This window comes from Lissotriton helveticus, chromosome 8 (genome assembly GCF_964261635.1).
Source record: "Lissotriton helveticus chromosome 8, aLisHel1.1, whole genome shotgun sequence".
Taxonomy (NCBI): Eukaryota; Metazoa; Chordata; class Amphibia; order Caudata; family Salamandridae; genus Lissotriton; species Lissotriton helveticus.
The window spans coordinates 1,069,750,053-1,069,772,515 of record NC_136069.1 but is presented as its reverse complement, the minus strand read 5'-3'; the positions used below and the strand labels follow the sequence as shown (position 1 = coordinate 1,069,772,515).

At 44.4% G+C, this 22,463-nt stretch overlaps 1 protein-coding gene across 1 annotated transcript in view; it reads right to left on the bottom strand.

Moving 5' to 3' along the window:
• The window catches only part of LOC144771874 (cilium assembly protein DZIP1-like), a 1,571,028-nt gene that overhangs the window by 1,067,114 nt on the left and 481,451 nt on the right, over positions 1–22,463 (bottom strand). The gene's annotated exons all lie outside the window — the stretch shown is intronic.

Sequence of the window (22,463 nt, the reverse complement as noted above, 5' to 3'; positions counted from 1 at the left end):
TTTTAATGATATTTTCGAATTTATTTGTTATTGTTTCTTCATGAAATTGTTTTCCATTCCATTTAACGTAGTGTATTTACATGACATCAAATGCTTCTTACTACTTTTTCCAATGCATTTCAGGCTTACAGTAGCCCTTCATCAGGGAGCAAATGCTAAGGAGAATAAATTAAACAGAACATTTCAAAATTAAAAATAACATCCTAGCGTTAGCAAAAAACTGTGTCACATTCTTAGTTCATAGAGTACAACCTCGTGAAGTGTGTGTCCCGTGCTGTAGCTGCAAAGTGCCCGAGTGCAAAGTGATCAAAAATGATATAAAATGCTCTGTATCGACAATGGATACAAATATTACCGTACGCAATGTGCGCGTACTTACATGTCAATGGTGGAACCTTAGTTCCCATTCAGATTTTAATGTCCGCGATCCTCTGTAATACTAAGAAAAAGGGGGGGGGGAACGCGGTGATTAGTATCTCGTTAAACGAGTATTATACTGGTTACGGTGTCGCATTTATTATAAGCCAAAGAGAACTTACTACTGGGACGCTGGGCGTCTTTTTCAATTTCTATCCGTGGCTCGAATGTCTGGTTTCAGTGTGCGGGTTTCAGGATGTTCGGAAACGGCTTGGAAAATGGCTTGGAAAGTGATTTCCTGAAAAGACGAAGGTGAAGCGATTTGATTGGTGTAGAGTATCGATCACGTGCTCATAGAAGTGGAAGAAATACTGCTAAATGGGTCAAGCGTCTAGAGTAGGGTAAAAATGTGTAAATAAAAAATGAATGAATAGAAATAAATTGATTGAAATGAACGGTAAAGAACATAAAGTTTTGACGTTCAATGTTGAAAAATGTTCACAGTGGCGCTGTAGGACGTGTCAAAAACAACATCATTAAACAGGTTCAAAGAGTATGTAGGAGACACCTACATATAGTTAAATAATATATATATCTAGCTAACACATGGTTATAGATAGCATGAGAATTCTACACGATCATTTAAACCAAATGGTTTGTTAGAGTTCATCATATAGATCCAATGGTTTTTCCTCTGGAGTAGCTGATGGTTATTGTCCACACCTTCTCTTTTCGGTACTGTTTCAAGAATAAGAAACTGTAATTGAGATACATTGTGATGTTCTTCAGAAAAATGAAGTGCTACTGAAGACTTCTGGTATTTGGTTTTTATGTTCGATTTATGTTCATTAATCCTTATTCTGATCTTTCTTCCAGTCTTTATTTATTTATTTATATTCTTATATAGCGCTGGAAGTCAACCCCCGAAAGGGTATCTCCGCGCTTACGTATTACCAAAGAGCCAAAAACTAGAAGATTAAACAGTGAGATGAAGGGGGGAACAGCCTAGCAGGCGACAAATAAAAAAGTTTTCAGGGACTTCTTAAAAAATTGAAAGTTGGTTGTGTTTTTGAGAACCGGAGGTAATGAGTTCCAAAGGATGGGGCCTTTGTAGGACAGGGCTCGTCCTCCCTGCCTGGCTTTTTTTATCCTAGGAACTTGGAGTTGTTGCTGGTTACTGGAGCGCAGAGTTCGACTGGGTATGTAGGGTTTGAATATTTCTTTTAGATATTTAGGTCCGTTGCCAAACAGACATCTGTGAATTGTGCAGCAGATTTTAAATTGTACACGTTGTCTAATTGGCAACCAGTGGAGTTTTGCCAAGAGGGGGAGTGAGGCAGACCTTGGCTGGGCATTGAGAACTAGTCTCGCAGCAGTGTTTTGAACCACCTGTAGTCTCTGTAGTTGTTCCTCATTTGCTGAGACCAGCAGGCCATTACAGTAGTCCAACCTACGTCTTGCCAATGTACACTTTGCCACACGGGCATTTGAGCATATAGATCACATTAGGTGTATCACACGTGGCATTAACTCGTAATTTTATCTTATGCCCCTTCATGGGATGGGTAATGGTATTTCCTTTGATAATGTTATTACAGTTACCACAGTGTAAACAGGGTCTAGTTCCTCGAAAAATAATGGATGTTTCAGTTTGCGTCTTGAGTAATTCACCTAAATTTTTTCCTCTGGTGAAAGCAAAAATTGGAGGTCTCTCACATATAGAATTGAAATCAGGTTCTGCTTTTAGAATTCCCCAATGGTTTTTGATAATTTTCATGAATTTCCTGCTTGAAGTTGAATATTTTGACACCATGGTCGTTCTTGTTTCTTCCATTTTTGTTCGTCCTTTCAATAACTCATTTCTTTGGATGTTCTTTTTGCTGTGTCAATAATTTCTTTGGGATACCCTCTTTTTTCAAATCTTTCACCCATTTCCTCGATCCTCAAGGTGGCTTTGTTTGGATCTGATGTGATTCTTTTGACTCTCATCATTTGTGAGAGAGGTAAGTGACGTTTGAGAGTTGCTTGATGAAAGCGGTGATAATGTAGGGTGTTGTTTCTATCCGTGCTCTTACGGTATATATCAGTTTCAATTCCTTCAGATGATAAAGTAATTTGAACATCTAAATATGATATAGTTTTGTTTGAAATTTCCCAAGTAAGTTGAATTCTTTCATTATCTGCATTCAAGTTCAACAGTGCTTCTTGCAATTTCTCTTTTGTGTTAGACCATATAATAAAAATGTCGTCATTGTACCTCACGAGCATCTTCAGGTTGGCTGTCCAGTTGACATTGTTCAGTATGTTGTTCTCTTCATACATCTTCATGTAAATGTTCGAGTATACAGGAGCCGCGCAATTACCCATGGAGGTCCCTACCAATTGTTGGTACCATTTATTGTCATGCTTAAAGTAACTTTGGTATAGGGTGAAGACCATTAATTTCATCAGGAAGGTTTGCATTGGTAAGTCATAATCCGTTGTTAATATAGCCTGTTCCATGGCTTCTAATCTGGAACCATGTGGAATTGATGTATAAAGTGATTTAATGTCTGCTGTACACAATAGAACTGGTTCGTCTGGTTTAATCACCACTGAGTTTAGTTTTGATAAAAAGTCGGTTGTATCTTTAATGTACGTGGTAATTTTTTTAACCGTAGGTTGGAGATATTTATCCAGGAAACTGCCAATTGGTTCATGTAGACTCCCTCTTGTGGAAACAATAGGTATTAAAGGAGGATTCTGGAGGTTCTTATGAATTTTTGGCATCATGTAAAAGTCGGACTTCTAGGATGCTGTTTGATAAGATAGTTCTTTGTCCTTTCGTTGATGACTCCATTGTCTTTAGCTCTTTGTATAATTTCTGTCAATGTTGACATGTATTCATTTGTGGGGTTCTGGTCCAATACAGTGTATGTTGTGGACTCTGAAATGTGTTCTCTGACTTTGGTTTTGTACATTGTAGAGTTCATTATTACCAGACCTCCTCCTTTGTCAACTTTGACAAAGGTGATATTTTTGTTGTTAGCAAGCTTTTTCAGAATGCTAAAATCTTTATTGGTAATGTTCTTCTTGGTGGTTTGTTGCCATTTCAGTTTCACCAAATCTTGTTTCACAAAGGTTTCAAACAAGTCTAACGTTTTGTGATTCATTGGAGCCAAAAAAGAGCTTTTTGGTCTCAAACCTTTGAGTTGGTCCGGTTCCTGTGTGGTGGGCTTTGGAGTGATATTGTCAAAAAAATGACGTAATCTAAGTTTGCGCATCAATTTGATCAGGAACCGGACCAACTCAAAGGTTTGAGACCAAAAAGCTCTTTTTTGGCTCCAATGAGTCACAAAACGTTAGACTTGTTTGAAACCTTGTGAAACAAGATTTGGTGAAACTGAAATGCCAACAAACCACCAAGAAGAACATTACCAATAAAGATTTTAGCATTCTGAAAAAACTTGCTAACAACTAAAATATCACCTGTGTCAAAGCTGACAAATGAGGAGGTTTGGTAATAAAGAACTCTACAATGTACGAAACCAAAGTCAGAGAACACATTTCAGATTCCACAACATACACTGTATTGGACCAGAACCCCACGAATGAATACATGTCAACATTGACAGAAATTATACAAAGAGCAAAAGACAATGGAGTCATCAACGAAAGGACAAAGAACTATCTTATCAAACAGCATCCTAGAAGTCCGACATTTCAGATGATGCCAAAAATTCATAAGAACCTCCAGAATCCTCCTTTAAGACCTATTGTTTCCACAAGAGGGAGTCTACATGAACCAATTGGCCGTTTTCTAGATAAATATCTCCAACCTACGGTTAAAAAAATGACCACGTACATTAAAGATACAACCGACTTTTTATCAAAACTGAATTCAATGGTGTTTAAACCAGACGAACCAGTTCTATTGTGTACAGCAGACATTAAATCACTTTATACATCAATTCCACACGGTTCCGGATTAGAAGCCATGGAACAGGCTATATTAACAACGGATTATGACTTACCAATGAAAACCTTCCTGATGGAATCAATGGTCTTCACCCTATACCAAAGTTACTTTAAGCATGACAATAAATGGTACCAACAATTGGTAGGGACCTTCATGGGTAACTGCGCAGCTCCTGTATACGCAAACATTTACATGAAGATGTATGAAGAGAACAACATACTGAACAATGTCAACTGGACAGCCAACCTGAAGATGCTCGTGAGGTACATTGACGACATTTTTATTATATGGTCTAACACAAAAGAGAAATTGCAAGAAGCACTGTTGAACTTGAATGCAATTGATGAAAGAATTCAACTTACTTGGGAAATTTCGAACAAAACTATATCCTTTTTAGATGTTCAAATCACTTTATCATCTGAAGGAATTGAAACTGATACATACCGTAAGAGCACGGATAGAAACAACACCCTACATTATCACAGCTTTCATCAAGCAACTCTCAAACGTCACTTACCTCTCTCACAAATGATGAGTCAAAAGAATCACATCAGATCCAAACAAAGCCACCTTGAGGATTGAGGAAATGGGAGAAAGATTTGAAAAAAGAGGGTATCCCAAATAAATTATTGACACAGCAAAAACAAGAGTTAAGAACATCCACAGAAATGAGTTATTGAAAGGACGAACAAAAATGGAAGAAACAAGAACGACCATGGTGTCAAAATATTCAACTTCAAGCAGGAAATTCATGAAAATTATCAAAAACCATTGGGGAATTCTAAAAGCAGAACCTGATTTCAATTCTATATTTGAGAGACCTCCAATTTTTGCTTTCGCCAGAGGAAAAAATTTAGGTGAATTACTCAAGACACAAACTGAAACATCCATTATTTTTCGAGGAACTAGACCCTGTTTACACTGTGGTATCTGTAATAACATTATCAAAGGAAACACCATTACCCATCCCATGAAGGGGCATAAGATAAAATTACGAGTTAATGCCATGTGTGATACACCTAATGTGATCTATATGCTCAAATGCCCGTGTGGCAAAGTGTACATTGGCAAGACTGAGAGAAAGATCACAATAAGGATTAATGAACATAAATCGAACATGAGAACCAAACACCAGAAGTCTTCAGTAGCAATTCATTTTTGTGAAGAACATCACAATGTATCTCAATTACAGTTTCTTATTCTTGAAACAGTACCGAAAAGAGAAGGTGTGGACAATAACCAACAGCTACTCCAGAGGGAAAACCATTGGATCTATATGATGAACTCTAACAAACCATTTGGTTTAAATGATAGTGTAGAATTCTCATGCTATCAATGACCATGTGTTAGCTAGATATATATACTTTTTAACTATATGTAGGTGTCTCCTACATACTCTTTGAACCTGTCTAATGATGTTGTTTTTGGCACGTCCTACAGCGCCACTGTGAACATTTTTCAACATTGAACGTCAAAACTTTATGGGCCAGATGTAGGTCGCCAATTACCGGTCGGTAAAGGCCGATTTCGGCCGTTACCGACCGGTATTTGGGATTTGGCATGTAGGGGCATTTTATTTACAGAATCGGTATATTTACTGATTCGGTAAATTTACAGAATCGGTAAAATACAGAATCGGTAAATTTACCGATTCTGTAAATCAAGATGTAGGTGGCACTGTAATCAGTGCCACAGGCCCGTACCGAATCGGTATTTACCATGGAATACTATTCCATGGTAAATAACGAATTCCAGTGTACATGCACATCTGTGCATGTACACCTGTGCCATGTGGCACACAGACATGCCCAAAGGGCATGTCTGTGTGTCACATGGCACACAAGCCAGAAACAGGGGTGCAACAGGGTGTCAAAGTGACACCCTGTCACCCTTGCAAATTCGGTAATTTTACCGATTCTGTAATTACAGAATCGGTATTTGCCATTGATTCCTATGGGCTTCAAGGCCCATAGGAGTCAATGGCAAATACCGATTCTGTAATTACAGAATCGGTAATTACCGAATCTTACAGATTCGGTATTTTTACCGAATTCTTTACCTACATAGCAATTACCGAATAGTGAATACCGAATCGGTAAAATTCGGTATTTACCATTCGGTAATTTGCTATTACATACATCTAGGCCTAAGTTCTTTAACGTTCATTTCAATCCATTTATTTCTATTCATTCATTTTTTATTTACACATTTTTACTCTACTCTAGACGCTTGACCCATTTAGCAGTATTTCTTCCACTTCTATGAGCACGTGATCGGCACTCTACACCAATCAAATCGCTTCACCTTCGTCTTTTCAGGAAATCGCTTTCCAAGCCATTTTCCAAGCCGTTTACGAACATCCTGAAACCCGCACACTGAAACCAGACATTCGAGCCACTGATAGAAATTGAAAAAGATGCCCAGCGTCCCAGTAGTAAGTTCTCTTTGGCATATAATAAATGCGACACCGTAACCAGTATAATACTCTTTTTCTTAGTATTACAGAGGATCGCGGACATTAAAATCTGAATGGGAACTAAGGTTCCACCATTGACATGTAAGTACGCGCAGATTGCGTACGGTATTATTTTTATCCATTGTCGATACAGAGCACTTTATATCACTTTTGATCACTTTGCACTCGGGCACTTTGCAGCTACAGCACGGGACACACACTTCACGAGGTTGTACTCTATGAACTAAGAATGTGACACAGTTCTTTGCTAACACGTAGGATGTTATTTTTAATTTTGAAATGTTCTGTTCAATTTATTCTCCTTAGCATTTGCTCCTTGCTGAAGGGCCTCTGTAAGCCCGAAATGCATTGGAAAAAGTAGTAAGAAGCATTTGATGTCATGTAAATACACTACGTTAAATGGAATGAAAAACAATTTCATGAAGAAACAATAACAAACAAATTCGAAAATATCATTAAAACAAACTGCATCAAGGAACATGTTGAAGACAATCTTTCTTTATTACTAATTAGGAATCCTTGTTTCACTACCAAGGAGAGAAGGTGTGCACCAGGGGATGCAACTGATTTTCAATTAGAAGCACTATTCTGGCAATTCTTGACAAGACGCCTTGGACAAGTGACGTCACCCAGGCAGCACCCACGATTCAATTTAACTTCTTGTTGAACTTTATGAATTAAGGCTGTGCACTAACTTTCGCTTTTTTTTTTTCGTTGTTACATCACAGGAAGTGACATCACTGTGTGTGACAGGTTCCGTACCCAAGGATTGACAAACTAACTCTGCTGCCAGCCTACCACACCAGGCGTAATATTCCAAGTGCACCAAATTTCCATGTAGGTGTGATTGCTTTAGCTGCCTGGTGGTTAACACATTTGATGGAAATATCTGTTTTTGTCTAGTCCTAGTTTTGACTTAAAGTAGCATACAGAATCGATGTGCATCCTGCAAAGCACATCATGTAACATGCAGATGGCGGATTTTATTTATATAGATTGAACACAAAGATCTTTTTGTTACACACAGTTGCATTGTAATCCTTAAGCTTGAAGGATGATATGTGACTCATACAACCAGTAACCCTCACTGTCTTATGTAACACATCCTGTCCAATGATTTACAAACGTGTGTGATTTATTGTCAGTATGATGTGTATGTTTGCTGTAAAGTGATCTGACACCCTATATTGGGATGAATAGGGCTGTAAAACAAATAAAAATACTGGTATTTAAATTGTTATGTTGCACTGGGACAGAGTAGCACATCTGACATTCTTACAGTGCATGAATATCTATTATATATATGGGGGTCCCAACAAAGTATATATCTGTGCCTCTCTTATGCGCCTTTGAAGTGCTAACAAGCTGATTCTTTTGTTTCCCTTCCTCTGCATTTACATCTAGGAGTGAGGCCACAGGCAGGCCCCAGCCTGGATACTCGGACAAAAGAAGGCCAAATGGGCCCTTTATGTTCAGCCTTTGTTATGGCCCAGCTGGAGTCTCAAATGACAAAAGCCTCCTCCTGCTGCTCAGAAGGAAAGTAGATAACGAGCAGGTGCTGCTGAATGTATCCCGGTGGCTCAAAATTACACGGGACGAGTTCAGTATATTTTAGAGTGGGGTTCAACTTCTGGGCAACCTGTCCACCCTGTGAAAAGAGTGGGTGGACGCCATCCACCCACGTGTATTCCCGGCTCAAGCCCTGGGTACAATACAATGCCGATGTATGATACTCAGTATCACTAGTGGAGAGAAGCAGTCATGTCCATGAAATTACATACATCTCACAAATGACTCGTTTTTTCGCACTCAAATTGTCTATGACAACCTTGAAACCAGGAACGGCCGGCACAGGTAAGAGCAGTAGGCCAGTGTGGCAGGGCACGTGGGGAGTCGCTAGACGACCAGATAGGTCAAATAAAATTTAAAAACTAAATAAAATCACTTACATTGCACTCGCCGCATCGCCGACTCTGCGATGTGGAGAGTGCAAGGTAAGTGGTTCTATTGATCGTTTTGTTTAATTTTACCTATCCTGTGGTCTGTCGACTTCCCTGCCCTGTCCACACCACAGAGGTCTTACCCGTGCTGGCCGCAACTGCTTAAAACAAATGTAACACTCCAGAAGTGATCATGAAATGTCTGCAACAACCTTCCCTCTTCTAATGGGCTTGTGCCAAAAGCTGTAACCAATAGTTGCACCAGCATAAACAATGTAAATACAGCACTCTTGCATAGGAAAAAGAGAGGTGTATGCTCATAGTTTGAGAAGAGACCCACCACAGTTCCATTAAATGTTGAATTGTAAAACATGTTTTATGTAGTGCTTAGAAACCCTAGAAGTGCAGCATGAAGCGCTGTTTAAAAGACAAGTTATTGTTAAAATCTCATGACCATTTTTCACATTATAATGTAGTTGTTTATGGACAATGCTGCACACATGCCAACATTTTAGAGGAGGAAAGTGGGAGATTAAAAAAAATATTGGGAGAATGTATTTCTACCTTTTTGTTCTATTGAGGCCTGAATCAAATCTATTGGCATGTATACGACTTGCAAGTGTGCTGCTGCAGAATCGAATATCAGAAATGCAAATATACGTTTTTTTCCCTACCTGTCAGGAGCACAGATAAAGTCTAATGGCAGTCAGAGAGAGGGTGACAAAAGTCTTGTGCATTGACCTGCATACTCTGAGTGACGCAAGACCAGTCCCGGTTGGCAGAAACCCATGGAGGAATCAGGTTTTTGCGTGCAGGAATCGGGAGGGGGAAGACAAGCCTTCAAATCGGTAGTCCACCACCTGAATAGGGAGGGTTGGAATTCATGATGCTACATCCTTTATTCTTATATGTCTTTTTTCTCATCATTAAGTGAGAGAAATGCATTGCAGCCAAGCTTTACAACTACTTATGTTTTGTTTATTCATATCAATAAAGCGTACTAGAATGCTTTCTCGTATATCTGCTCCATGCTGCCTATCCTCAGCATCATATTGGTGCCCTCGCTCCTATGTTGTTCAGATTGGGAATTGCCCTCCCCAGGATATTCCCTCTTACAGAAGGAAAGTAGACGAGAAAGTGAACTGTGACTCTCTTTGCCCAGGTCTGTTATAGTTAAACCCTGGTATTAGTCACACCCTCCTTCCCCTGTAAGGGCTGTTTTGCAGGCCCCCTCTACCGGGCCTGGACCTTTCTTTTCCCATTTGAGACTGTAACAGACGGTAATGCTTGGCTGACCTGACTGCATTCTTCTCTTTGGCCTGTCTCAGCCGCCTTCCCATCTGAGTGTCAAGCATCTATTTGAAGTAGGCAGAGCTTTGCAATATGGACCTATGGGACAAAGCTGCTATTGTTTAAAAAAAAAATTTAATCCACAAGGCTCCGACGTTGAGAATGCTATTAGTGAAGTTCAAGGCCCTGATTGTATGTGATTTCACCTAGAGAAAACGTACTAGTCGACACACTAGTAGTACTAAGGAGACAGACTGTAACAAACACAAGTGCAGTAAAGACGATATGAAACAATTCACATTGAGACGCAAGATAAATTGAGGGGGAAAGTTAGATTTTTAATAAAAAATATTGCATGCTCATTCAGCTTGTTCTAAACAGATACACAGCAGATCACATGTTGACGCGTTGCAGCAGCAACCCAGAAAACACATTTCTGAAATATTTAACTTTTGCTTCATAGCATGAGCAGATGTCCGGCCACATGATACGCTCACACTATCAGCACTTTGGGTGGCTTGTGACTGGATGCTCTGCTTCCAGAGACTTTACTTTCAAATGAAAATACTAAAGTCCTGTGAGAGGTAGGTGCGATACCCAGCAAAAGTGAGTCTGTGACATCCATTAATTCTCATTACATTGGAACTACAGTGTCATCTGGGCGCGCATTCCCCGTGGCTAGAGGTGGGGCTCCCTTAGTTGCAACATGGGCCAGAGTCCCGTCTGCACAGGAAGTGCAGTTGTTGTGGATGGGGAGTGGAAGTGACGTCATCTGGAGGCGCAGCAAGGACCTCAAACAATTTAAGGTGGCACACCAGTGTTTTCAGCCTCTTTGTCCTTTCCTATCTTGCTGAAAACAGAGCCATAATAACAATGCCTCGTCAAGGACACAATGAATAACATTGGAGTTTAGGAGGCTGTTGATATAGGGAAACATAGGATACATTTAGGCTTTCCTGTTTTCAGTTTCTATTTTTGGTATATTCTGATGTTTTTTTTCAGTGTTTTCAATATCTTAAAAAACAGTTGTTATCAGTGGTTACACATTTGCGCGCCACTGAAAACAACAGAAAAGGTGTTTTTCCGGTGTTTATGGAACGTTTTGGTTTTATTATTGCTTGCTTTCTGCACTGAAAGAACATGGTATATAGACAGTGTACTTATAGTGTATATGAAGTCCAAATAGATATTTGCAAATTAATCTTATTGTAGTACACCATACAATACTTCTTCAGTGAGTCTTTGGGCCATGTGCGCTCGCTCTTTCCTTCCCATGTAAACTTCCTTGAAAAGGCCCTCTCAGCATTCTTAGCCCATTGGGATGAGAACCAGCAGCTAAGGGACACAGTTGGGATGACTCTTTCTTTGATGCCACATAAAGCACGAAATGATAAATATTTGCGATTTAGTTCCTGTGCATTAGAAACCAGTGCACCAGAATGGACTAAAAAGTCAATAGCATCCCTCGTTAACTCTTAAGATTGTAAAGATGCTTTCAGCATACCATCTAACAAGTGGCAAGGATCTACTACAGGGAATCACTTCAGCTCGGGTACCAATTTTGACAGGTCATCACACAACTTTTTAAAAAACTTAGCTGAATCACTGCAAATACAAACAATATCACTCCAATCTTTGTTGAACTTGGAAAGAACCTTTTTGGCAAAGCATTACAAGTGACACTGTGTTGCATGTTTTCCAAAAGTCTGGTGTCATGTTTTCACCACTATCCCAGATGCTTGGTGATATATATACTTGTCACTATACCTTGCATTGCATGTTTAAAGCCTGAGGTGTTGGCAATTCACCTACTATCAATACTGACCCCACTGGAAACTATGGTCTGATGTATTAAGGGTTTTTACCCATTCTCTGGGGTAAATGTGATGACACATATTAGGAAAGATTTTTATGAAACCAGCCATTTTACCTATCGGTGAAAGAATCAAATGAAGCCAAAATATCAAATATGAGTTTGATATTTCCTGATTCTCTATAGTTTATAAAATAATCAAACTAGACCTAAAACATGAAACTAAACCCTGCATCTTTAGACCAAAGGCAACAAAACTGAAAAAGTAAAAGGAAGAAGAAACAATATTTTAGTGGCATCCCTAAAGAACAAAACTCAAGCAGAATAATGTTAGCCAGTCTTTCTTACTGCTACTTCTATAACAAAGTTACATTGTATTGACCACTTCAGGAAGAAAAAAATTACTTTCACTCTCTTTTTCCTTTCTTTGAATGGCATTTAGTTTGTGGTTGTCCAGGTGTATTTTCAGTGTTTATATGTATATGTGGGGTTTTATCAGTTATTATAGGTTTAAACCTAAAACCCCACAGCCTAGATACATTCTATACAAACACATACAGAGCGGAGGCCTGCAACTTCCATGCAAATGTTTCAAGTTAGAAGCAGTTTTAGGCCCCAGGCCTCGGCAAGAAATAGTTCAAAAATACCATGCCACAAAAGACAAACAGCCTTATTCATCAACGGCCCGTTTTGCGAGCCCCTAATAGCGATTCATAGCGAATCGCTATTAAGGACTTGCAAAACGGTATTCATGTAGGAATTGCTAAATAAATAGCGATTCCCACATATTCCTTATTTGCGAGTAGCAATTTGCTACTCGCAAATAAGGAATAACTCCCCATTCATTCCTATGGGCCAAAAGGCCAATAGGAATGAATGGGGAGTATCCCTTATTTGCGAGTAGCAATTTGCTACTCGCAAATAAGATAGCGATTTAAAGGGTGCCAGGGGTGTCCAAAGGACACGCTGTAGCACCCCTTAAATGCACATTTGAACAGGTGTTGCGCACACACATGTCCAAAGGACATGTGTGTGTGTAACATGCAAAAGAAAAAAATGCACTAAAGTGCTTTTTACACTATTTTCGCAATTTACCACCAAGTCAGACTTGGTGGTAAATTGCGACCAAATATTGCGATTTCGCAATTTCTAATTGGTTGATGAATTGCATTTAAGGAATCTCTATTAGAGATTCCTTAAATCCAATTCCTCGCAAATATGCGATTTCGGTAATAGTGATTTTTGCATTTGGGATGATGAATCCCAAATGCAAAAATCGCACTCGCAAAGGGCCAGATTCTCAGAATCTGGCCCTTTGCGAGCGCAAATCAGCTTGATGAATCAGGCTGAAAGTGTTTAGCTTAATTAATCAGGTCACACAGTTCGTTGAATAGTCAGGAAGTAGCCTGCAAGGTCAGGAAATAGATTGTGGTTAGCAAATTGAGCTTGTGCATAAAGTGTAGATTACATCTTCCTTCAGACTCAGGACACCAGGAGCGCTTTATCGTAGAAAGTACAAAAATAGGTTAACACAAGTTCCATTTGCTAGTGAGAAGGGTCAAAATGCATCAATCACATAAGAGCCTACTTAATCTGAATCGCTGCGGTTTCTTACACCTTTAAGCTTGAATACGTACATAGGAAGAAATACCAGGTGCACATCCTGCCTTAGTACATACTGATGCTCATGTGTACGCTTCTGCCGAGATCACACCTACAAGTCTGATAGCTGGTAACTCACTTTTGTAGAAACCACAGCTCCACAACTAACCGGCTACATGGCTTCATGGAAGAAAACACAAACAAAAGGTCAGATAAGCTTGGCCAAAACATAACCATGCGCTGTGTAGTTAAATAAAGATATCTTTGCTCCGCTTCAATTTCAAGAACTAAAACCTACAGGGGGTTTCCATACTCATCATGTAAAGCTAGGCCTACCAACATGCGTTTCTGTTTCCGAGAATTTGCTACATCTACTGACGTTATCTTGTATGTCCTGTGTGAACATTGCTTACATTAATAGTCAACTTTTGATCTTTTCCTTTGTGGTTTCAAAGAATAAATAGAGCTGACTCTGAGCTAAAACTAGAGACATCAAGTTGCATCCAATATAAGCTGAACTGATCTATCCTGTAGTGACGGATCCTCACTAAAGTATTGTAATAAACCCATATTGTACTGTCAACTTGCTTTTCTTGGTGTTTGTTCAATAGATTTCCCTCTAACAGTGTTCATGGCGGGGATCAGGCTTGCGGGTAGAAGGAAGGGGCCACATTGCGTAGACGGTGTTAGAAGCATGGTGAATCTTTGCATGTGTCATGGTTCGCCAACTTAAATGGAACCTAGTGACTGGTCAGTCCCCTAACATGTTGCATGCCGAACATGTGATTGTGTTTTTCGCTACTCCTTGTCTAAGGTAAGCCCTGGGTTGAGTGAGTCTCCCGGACAGTCCAGTGTACGTTTTTTATGCTGCATGTTGTGGGGTCCTTGCTCTCAGCATGTTGGAGGATGAGATTCGCCAGGGAATAGGTGAGTCTTCTGGAAGATTTCTACATGTAAACCTGCACTGCGACACCGGGGCTGCATAGTGGTGGTGTGGTGAGTGGATGAGTCGGGAGTGAGCCTGGTGGTGAGCGAGTCCCCCGGGCAGCTGGGTGTAGGATTGTGGTGGGCCGTGAGGCAGAGGGACAGGGTTTGCCCACAGGTACACCACCGGGATGAGGTGTCTATGATCGGGCGCACCAGTGCATTGGTTATGCACGGCTTTCGGGCCCTGTCCCCAGTGGCTGGAAGGAATTTGTATGTTTAGGACTTTTTCATTGGGGTTGACAGAAGAGCAGGCTAAGCCACTGTGGTCATGCAAAGACTGCTAGCATACTAGACGCCAAATTGATTTTTGGTGGTAGTTGGCTTTGCTTTTGAAGCCCTCTCCTGGCATGGATACTTTTGACCCTGGAACATATACCTGATTGTCTGCCATCAGCCCATAAGCGGCACACTGGCTGTGCACTTGCACTCAACTGCACCTCATGTCATGTTCCTGGAGGCCACCCAGGGCCATGAGTTGGAAGGGAGGCGGGGGGGGGTCTCCGACACGTGTAGGGCTGCAGCTTCAGTACCCACAACCAAGAAAAGAAGCGGGGGGAGCTGGCTACCACACGGGGAGATAGTGGCATAATGCCAAATTTTGTCAGCTGGGAAGGCAGGTTCGAGGCTCATTGTCAGATCAACCTACTGTGACAGGACCAAACGATTGAGTCCTGGGGAGTTTAAAGCACATATTTTAGTAAGAAATGCAATAACAGCGAACCACTTAGAGTAGGTGAATCTCTGGGTGGTGCGCTTTTAACAGAGTCTTTGTGATTGGGTGAGAGGCTTGCTCTGAATGTTAGTTTGCAATTCCTGGTTGTTCAATGGTTCTGTACTCAGTAGTGTGGGCAATGGGTGTTTCCTTGAAAGGGGGCAGGTTCAACCGGACATGGCAAGGGATATATGACTTTAGCTGGTTATGTGAGGGAAGCCAAGCATCACAAGAGAATCTGTCACCGCCACGCTCTTCACAGCAACTTTAAATGTATTGATTCAGAAGAACCAGTAGCAGCTATCACACAAATATGTTGCTACTGCCACTGCTGTGCTATAAACATGTTTTTTACTCCATTTCAGCTAGCAATCACAATGCCTGGTAGCTATCCTACGTTATCCTGAGTAGTGAGTAGTGGCGGCATGGCTCCAAAGCATGCCCATTTTTCCACCAGGAACCCGGCTACACAGGAGGAATTCTGAGCCCTCAGCAAGATGTGGAAAGCAGCAATGTGTCACGGCATAGGATGGGCACTTCAGAAGTTGGCAGGAGGACAGGAGAAGGAGTAGCAGAAGGACACACCTGCCTATAAGTGGCAGAGAAAGGTCCCAGGCCGCTATAGGCATGGGCAGCCCGAGCAGCAAGACAAAGCCAATGTGCAGACATAAGCAGTGTCTGCGGGTGTGGGTGAGTCAATGGCACAATTCTCAGTGTCCCGCAGCATAGATAAAGCAACTGGGGGCCCGGTGTTCAGCACAATTATGGGTGCAGTTGGGCAGACTACAGTTGTCATCTCCCCTACGGCGGCAAGTGGGGGTTCTCCCCAGGTAGGAGTGGCCTGTCAGTGACACAACTGGTAGGGGGCACCTCTTCCCCGCAGGCACCCTCAGCATTGGGGAGGTGTGTGTGGCTTCTCCTCTGCTCACATCTACACAGTCTGGGGTGGATCCAATGCAGTCTGTAGGCCACACGGTAGTAGCAACGGTCAACGGTGGGGGTGGTGGCACAAGTGTGGGTGCAGTGACTTTCCAGCGACCACGGGGGCAGGTGCTGTACAGCCTCCACCCATGGTGAGGGGAAACAGCGTTCACAACGCTGCCATTACATTGCGTTCCTTTTACAACACGGTTGTTACAACGGCAGCGTTGTTAGAACGCGATACCTTTACATCACAAGTCATTAGATCGACTTGCTTTCACAAGTCATTAGATCGTAGGTGGAAACTACTGAGTATTATAATTTACTATTCCACCACTTTTCTACTGTTGCGCACGCTGGAGTGGGTATAGTAAATTATACTATTCCTAAGTCCATCGCACCCCCTACAGCAAGTCGCTCTAATGACTTGCGATGTAAAGGTATCACGTTCTAACAACGCTGTTGTTGTAATGACAGCATTGTATTCGAACGCGATGTAATAACATGCGTAGTAACATGCTATATTCCATGGTGAGCCCTATGATGTTTAGGTCCACTTCTCTGGCTTTGACCCCCCCTTTCGACAATTGCATGGCATGTGCCTGCAGAGACAAAAGAGAAGATTTATAAAGGTTAATTGATCAATATTTTTAACTTAATTAATGCAGGGGTGGTCCTAAGCAAGGCCAGGTCAGGGAAGGTGAGTGACAGAAGCATAAGATGGTGTGGGTGGAATGGTCCCTTAAAAATTGGGTGACAGGGTTTTCCATTTATGAAGTAAAGTACACAGCATTGACTCTCCAATCATTTGGTTATATCTCCCGGACACATGGGGCGGCCTCGGAGTTCCAAGGTTCTGCCTGGCTCCAATATAATGTTAAGTTTAGGCAGATGAATGCTGTTAGACCAGAGACTACATGTGTTCAAAGGGAAATTAACATTTGGCATGCCAAATTCAACATGACGCAGTCATCGGCAAAGCCTGTGCAGTCCTTTTAGTCTGACAAACGTTTTGAGGACAAAAAACTTGCCTGCTGGCAGAGCAACAAGAGAGACCAAGGGGTCAGCATGTACGTTTAAGCACCTCTGCTCCTTTTGCGGGATCCAAGGACACAGAGAGATTAAGTACTTTAAGAGGCATGGGAAACTGAGAGAGAAATCTGCCCCAAATGGGCGTCAGCCCAACTAACCCTGCCAAACTCTGATCACCCATTCACTTCCATGTGCTCACACACCTCCTCAGCAAGGATAAAATTGGGCAGGATATGCACATACTGTACTGCCATTTTTGGGATGGGTTCTGCATCCCTTCACACACCTCCCCATCCCAGGTTCCACCCAAGAATCAGTTGTCAGAGCTTCAGCAAACTAAGGTGGTTCAAGAGATCATGAAGGAGGGTTGCGGGACCTTTTGGTTCTTCCCAATGAAAGTCATTGGCTTGTTCAATTCTGGGCCTTGTTCCTAAGAAGTAATCTGGCAAATTCCCCTTGAGTCACAATCTGTCCTATCCCCTGGAGTCAACTGTTAGCAATGGTTTGGACCAAGGTCTGTGAATGGTGCGGTATACCACATTTAATGAGGCACTACAAAGCTCCAGAGGCTGGGAAAGGGGTGCTTATTGGCAAGTCTGTCATAGAGCTGGCTATCTGCCTTCTGCCTATGCATCCTGATAAAACTTGTTAAGTTGGATTTTCTTTTGAGGGCCAGATTTGTATATGTTATGTTATGTTATGTTAACAGAAATTTATAAAGCGCACGGTCACCAAAGGTTTCATGGCGCTAATATGGCCGTGGGATGGTCCATAGAGTGTTCTATGTTTGAGACATTCAGTAAATTTTTGCAATGTGCAGTGAGGGACCTGGGGTCATCAGATGATGTGGTGCATTATTTGGGTGATTTTTTGTCATAGGTACCCCGGGAGATCTGGTGTGCGGAAGGGCCCTGCAGGGCTTCCGGCGGCTGGCACTGGCCTTGGGGGTCCTGCTAGCGGAGGACAAGACTGAGGGCCACACAATGCACCTTTCTTTCCTAGGCATTGAGATAGACTCGGTTGCAGGGAAATGTAGGTTGCCTCAGGAGAAGGGTTCAGCTTTCAGCGATTCAGTCAACGCGTCTAGCACTTAGAAAGGTCACTTTGCACCAGTTGCAGATCTTAGTGTGACAGTTGAACTTCGCCTTGAGACTGATTACCATGACTCTGAAGGACGCCTGCTGCTTGCTACGGACCACGGACTTCTCTCCTCCTTAACTACCTGCCATCACAGCTAGCGGAACCCGCTCCGCGGGTCCCGCGTCGCAGAAGGGGGCAAACGAGGTCTGTGCTGTACTGCTGGGCGGTGAGTGTGCGACAGGGCTGCGAGCTGCAACCCGGACTCAGTCTCCCAGGAGTCCCGGGTTGCCTTGGCCGTTACAGCTGGCCTGCTCTCCCTGACCGCCCCGCCCAGCCCCACACGCTTCATAATCGGCTGCATTCCCTACCTGCATTGGGACTCTGAAGGACGCCTGCTGCTTGCTACGGACCACGGACTTCTCTCCTCCTTAACTACCTGCCATCACAGCTAGCGGAACCCGCTCCGCGGGTCCCGCGTCGCAGAAGGGGGCAAACGAGGTCTGTGCTGTACTGCTGGGCGGTGAGTGTGCGACAGGGCTGCGAGCCGCAACCCGGACTCAGTCTCCCAGGAGTCCCGGGTTGCCTTGGCCGTTACAGCTGGCCTGCTCTCCCTGACCGCCCCGCCCAGCCCCACACGCTTCATAATCGGCTGCATTCCCTACCTGCATTGGGACTCTGAAGGACGCCTGCTGCTTGCTACGGACCACGGACTTCTCTCCTCCTTAACTACCTGCCATCACAGCTAGCGGAACCCGCTCCGCGGGTCCCGCGTCGCAGAAGGGGGCAAACGAGGTCTGTGCTGTACTGCTGGGCGGTGAGTGTGCGACAGGGCTGCGAGCCGCAACCCGGACTCAGTCTCCCAGGAGTCCCGGGTTGCCTTGGCCGTTACAGCTGGCCTGCTCTCCCTGACCGCCCCGCCCAGCCCCACACGCTTCATAATCGGCTGCATTCCCTACCTGCATTGGGACTCTGAAGGACGCCTGCTGCTTGCTACGGACCACGGACTTCTCTCCTCCTTAACTACCTGCCATCACAGCTAGCGGAACCCGCTCCGCGGGTCCCGCGTCGCAGAAGGGGGCAAACGAGGTCTGTGCTGTACTGCTGGGCGGTGAGTGTGCGACAGGGCTGCGAGCTGCAACCCGGACTCAGTCTCCCAGGAGTCCCGGGTTGCCTTGGCCGTTACAGCTGGCCTGCTCTCCCTGACCGCCCCACCACGCCCCACACGCTTCATAATCGGCTGCATTCCCTACCTGCATTGGGACTCTGAAGGACGCCTGCTGCTTGCTACGGACCACGGACTTCTCTCCTCCTTAACTACCTGCCATCACAGCTAGCGGAACCCGCTCCGCGGGTCCCGCGTCGCAGAAGGGGGCAAACGAGGTCTGTGCTGTACTGCTGGGCGGTGAGTGTGCGACAGGGCTGCGAGCCGCAACCCGGACTCAGTCTCCCAGGAGTCCCGGGTTGCCTTGGCCGTTACAGCTGGCCTGCTCTCCCTGACCGCCCCGCCCAGCCCCACACGCTTCATAATCGGCTGCATTCCCTACCTGCATTGGGACTCTGAAGGACGCCTGCTGCTTGCTACGGACCACGGACTTCTCTTCTCCTTAACTACCTGCCATCACAGCTAGCGGAACCCGCTCCGCGGGTCCCGCGTCGCAGAAGGGGGCAAACGAGGTCTGTGCTGTACTGCTGGGCGGTGAGTGTGCGACAGGGCTGCGAGCCGCAACCCGGACTCAGTCTCCCAGGAGTCCCGGGTTGCCTTGGCCGTTACAGCTGGCCTGCTCTCCCTGACCGCCCCGCCCAGCCCCACACGCCTCACAATCAGGGCTCCTCCCCTTACTTTACCGCTACTACATCTTTAGCTGAGAGCCCTGCTGCGCGGGAGCGCGCGGGAGGGCGCCGGGAGAAGCCCGGGACAAGGGCGGGACCGTCTGTGGCCGTCCGTGGCCGCAGGAGGCCGGGCCGGGCCCCCTTTCTTGTTTCTTGTTTCCTCTTAGCGTTAAATTAAGGCTATGCCGTCGCCTCCACTACGGGAAACTCCCTTAAGGGATGGTGCTTCCAGCTCTGGGACTTTGGACAACTACTTTAAACCCAACAAAGGAGAGGCGGACTTGGAAGGTTCACTTGAAAAACGTAGGGCGGAGCGTAGGCGCTCCATTGAATCTATGAAAACTAGGCCCTCGCTAGATATCATCCCCTACCCCACCACTCAAGAGGTAGGTGCACTAACCACTAGTTTAGACAATTCTACTTTAGAGGATTTCCCTGTTTTATTAAGGGAAGTTCCCTCTACTTCAGGGTTAGCATCTGCCAAAAACACAGAGCCAGTCCCCCTAGAGATTTCTCACACCCCGGTTAATTTGGTAACCCAAACCCAACCTACACTAGTGGCTATTAAGAGCAAGCCTAAATTAAACGTCTTGGCAGAGATACACAGGCCCCCACCCAGTAAACGGGCTCGGAAAACAGCAGGGGGGCGGGGGAAACCCAAAATATCACATCTGGACTTTGGCAAAAAACACACTAACACCACCTTACCGGGGAAAACTACGGAGAGAGTGCCGCCACCTAAGCTCTCAAACCCCAGCACATCTGCCACCACTAAAGAGCCAGAGGCTATCACACCGATTTCAAACCACTCACTTTCTGCTAAGGGAAGCATTGAATTTCTACTCCGCTCCCTTTTGCAGCCCATTACCGACAGTTTAAAAAAAGTCGAGATTAGGCTCACCTTACTAGAAACTTCTCTTACCACTCTGAGTACTCTAGTAAGCAAGCAGACTAAGCCAGCGGAAACTCATTCCTCGGCTGGGGAACCTTCTAAATTAGAATCCGCAACTAATGCTAATAAAGCCCCCTCCAGTGGTATGACACCTGCCGTCCCTCTGCAACCCCTCATGGCGGTCCAACTCCAAGCACGGCTCAATAACCAAAGTAACAGACATATTGATCCGGTGGTTTCTGCCCCACATAGTTCACAAACAGAGCCAACTCATACAAACCCAGATCAGGTTAATGCCCCCCCACACACGCCCGTTTGCCCAACTCCCAGACCACGGAGGCCAGACCTCCCACCTGAGGCTAACAGATTAATGGTGGTCCTAGCTGGTGCCCCCCATCTAAGATCAGGAGAAAACGAGGATTATCAATCGCTTAAGAAAAAGGTAATTAAATGGCTCAACTGGAATCGACCCCTGCCACCCCAATTTAATAACGAGATCATCATGGTCAGAAGGGTTCCATGGCTAGGGAAGACCAGGAAAACCATAGTGGGGGACTGCATCTTGGTAACTTTTAAAGACCCGGGCACGGTTCGATATATCTGTGGAGGAATGAACCGATCCCTTGATTCCACCATACAGACCCTCCGAGTATCCTTTTTCTTTCCCCCAACTCCCAGGCACCACTCCCCAATACACGATGACTGGACAAGGGTGGATTATAGACGCAATCATAAAGGCTTTGTTCAACGCCCGTACTATCAACCGCCGGACACACCTTTCTGCGATTTCAATCGCTTCAACTGTCTAAACGGGTTGGACGGGGTCGACTGACTTACCGTCTGTAAGTCTGTGCCAGGGGTATCGGGCTTCTGTGGCCCACTGGATCCCCCCATTGTGTCCCCCGATGCAATCTCCGGCCCATTGAATGATTCATCTGCCCTAGACCACGGTCGAATTGAATCCTTCCACCTATCTACTGATGGAGTAGTTGCTGTCGAGCGGATAACTATGGCTCCCTTCCCTGTGGGTGAGGGGGAGTCGGGACCCCTGGAGCCACATGCATTCTTTGCTGCCCCAGCCACAGGCCCCGCAACACAAGTGGACCATGGACTTACCCCCTCCATCCTTTATGCTAGGACTTCTCCCACCTCCGAACATCTGAGGATAATCTCCTGGAACATCGCGGGATTAGCAAATAAATTGGAAGAGCCGGCCTGGGGAAAGTACATAGAAACTGGTGACATATGTATGTTCCAGGAAACCTGGGCCAGAGAGGACTATGGGCATCAAGGCTACTCATCCTTTTTTATTCCAGCTAGGTGGGAAGGCAAAGGTCGACCATCGGGGGGCCTTGCGACATGGATTGCTGTTCACCTGGGCTGTGTGGCAACACGGCTCCCATGTGGCTCTGATGACATCCTCGTGGTCTCACTAACATGGCCAAATAAAGTTAACCTCCTGTTGGTCAATATCTATTCAAGGCCAATGGGAAAGGCAAAAGAATCACCGACTTTTAATGGACTTTCGAATTTTTTATCTGAACTGTCGACTGATTCATATTATGTGGTGGGT